Source organism: Vipera ursinii, assembly GCF_947247035.1.
Source record: "Vipera ursinii genome assembly, chromosome: 2".
Taxonomy (NCBI): domain Eukaryota; kingdom Metazoa; phylum Chordata; class Lepidosauria; order Squamata; family Viperidae; genus Vipera; species Vipera ursinii.
Genome location: NC_139513.1, coordinates 241,649,386 through 241,652,460, shown reverse-complemented (window position 1 = coordinate 241,652,460; position 3,075 = coordinate 241,649,386).

Genomic DNA, 3,075 nt, shown 5'->3' with positions numbered 1-3,075 from the left:
TATGCCCCAACCACCGGTGCTGAAGAGGATGTAATTGACCGATTCTACAAAGCCCTACAGCACCTTATGTAACTAACACCAAAAAATGAACTCCTTATCATCATGGGGGATTGGAATGCTAAAGTAGGAAGCCAAAAGATAAACGGAATAACAGGCAAGTTTGGCCTTGGAGTACAAAATGAAGCAGAGCACAGGCTGACAGAATTTTGTCAAGAGAATACGATGGTCATAGCAAACACTCTTTTCCAACAACCCAAGAGAAGGCTCTACACATGGACATCACCAGATGGTCAACACAGAAATCAGATTGACTATGTGCTCTGCAGCCAAAGATGAAGAAGCTCTATACAGTCAGTAAAAACAAGACCAGGAGCTGACTGTGGCTCAGACCATGAGCTTCTCGTTGCAAAGTTTAGGCTTAAACTGAAGAAAGTAGGGAAAAGCACTAGGCCACTCAGGTATGAACTAAATCATATCCCTGATGAATATACAGTAGAGGTGACAAATAGATTTAAGGAATTAGATCTGATAGACTGAGTGCCTGAAGAACTATGGACAGAGGTTCGCAACATTGTACAAGAGGTAGTAACTAAAACCATCCCAAAGAAAAAGAAATGCAAGAAAGCAAAATGGCTGTCTGAGGAAGATTTGCAAATAGCTGAGGAAAGGAGGGAAGCGAAAGCCAAGGGAGAAAAAGAAAGATACGCCCAATTGAATGCAGAATTCCAGAGAATAGCTAGAAGAGATAAGAATGCCTTCTTAAATGAATAGTGCAAAGAAATAGAAGAAAAAAATAGAATAGGGAGGACCAGAGATCTTTTCAAGAAAATTGGAGAGATGAAGGGAACGTTTCATGCAAAGATGGACATGATAAAGGACCAAAATGGCAGGGACCTAACAGAGGCAGAAGAGATTAAGAAGAGGTGGAAAAATTACACAGAAGAACTATACAAGTACGAGCTTAACATCCCTGATAACCACGATGAGGTGGTCACTGACCTCAAGCCAGACATCCTAGAATGTGAAGTGAAGTGGGCCTTAGGAAAGCTGAGCAACAACAAAGCTAGTGGAGGTGACAGTATTCCAGCTGAGCTATTCAAAATCTTAAAAGACGATGCAGTAAAAGTGCTACACTCAATTTGCCAGCAAATTTGGAAAACTCAACAGAGGCAACAGGATTGGAAAAGATCACTTTACATTCCAATTCCAAAGAAAGACAGTGCCAAAGAAAGTTCAAACTATCGCACCATTGCACTCATTTCACATGCTAGTAAAGTTATGCTTAAAATCCTACAAGCTAGACTCCAGCAGTATGTGGATCAAGAACTACCAGAAGTACAGGCAGGATTTTGAAGAGGCAGAGGAACTAGAGATCAAATTGCCAACATACGCTGGATCATGGAGAAAGCTAGGGAGTTCCAGAAAAATGTCTACTTCTGCTTCATTGACTATGCTAAAGCCTTTGATTGTGTGGATCACAACAAATTGTGGCAAGTTCTTAGAGAGATGGGAGTACCAGACCATCTTATTTGTCTCTTGAGAAACCTATATGCGGGTCAAGAAGCAACAGTGAGAACTGGATACAGAACCACCGATTGGTTCAAAATTGGGAAAGGAGTCCGGCAAGGCTGTATACTGTCATCCTGCCTATTTAACTTATATGCAGAGCACATCATGAGAAAGGCAAGGCTAGACGGATCGAAAGTTAGAATTAAGATTGCCAGGAGAAATATCAACAACCTAAGATATGCAGATGATACCACTCTAATGACAGAAAGTGAAGAACTAAAGAGCTTCTTGTTGCGACTGAAGGAGAGTGCAAAAGTTGGGTTGAAACTAAACATTAAGAAAACCAAGATCATGGCATCCGGCCCTCTCAATTCCTGGCAAATAGATGGGGAAGAAATGGAGGTAGTGACAGATTTTATTTTCCTGGGCTCCAAGATTACTGCAGATGGGGACTGCAGCCAAGAAATTAAGACATTTGTCCTCGGGAAGAAAGCCATGGCAAATCTAGACAGCACACTAAAAAGCAGACATCAACCTGCCAACAAAAGTGTGTATAGTCAAGACTATTGTCTTCCCAGTTGCAATGTATGGCTGTGAAAGTTGGACCATAAGAAAGACTGAGTGCCAAAGAATTGAAGCCTTTGAACTATGGTGCTGGAGAAGACTCCTGTGAGTCCCTTGGACTGCAAAGCGATCAAACCAGTCAGTCCTAGAGATCAACCCTGACTGCTCTTTAGAAGGCCAGATCCTGAAGTTGAAACTCAAATACTTTGGCCACCTAATGAGAAGGAAAGACTCACTGGAGAAGAGCCTAATGCTGGGAAAGATTGAGGGCAATAGAAGAAGGAGACGACAGAGAATGAGGTGGCTGGATGGAGTCACTGAAGCAGTAGGCGTCAGCCTAAATGGACTCCAGAAGATGGTAGAGGACAGGAAGGCCTGGAGGAACGTTGTCCATAGGGTCGCGATGGGTCAGACACGACTTCGCAGCTAACAACAACAAAGCGTGTATATTTGCTCAAAGAGGTGGTGTTCTCTCCCTAAAAAAAAAGGGAAGCTTAGGGGTCTTTTAGGGAAGAAACCCCTTCCTGCTTTATCCCACTCCTTACCCCAAGCCAAGTCAGAGGCTTGGCTGCATCTGCTTACCAGCAACAGCGGTAAGTTTCCCTCCCACTAAAATTGGCTTTTTTTAAAAAAAAAAGATGTTCATTAAAACAGTAAAAGCGAATACGAACTAAACTCGGAAAAAGGAATAGAAAGAATAAAAAGTGCAAAAAAAAGAGTTGTCTTTTCAAAAGAAAGCGGCTATATCCCACGGGACGCAACGGATTCACTCCCTGCACCCAGCAGAAGCGCACCAGCGGATTTCTCCGCTCCGCGTTGCTAACGGCCCGGCGTTCTTCCCTCCGCCCACCGGCCCACGCCCCTCCCTCCGGCTCCACCCTCACCGTTCCCTATAGCTCCGCCCCTCCCCAGCCTCGTGTAGGGAAGGTGGATCTCGCGCATCGGGGTCACAGCGGCCGTCACGTGAGGGGGGGAAAGGGGGTGTGGTTTATATTCGTCATC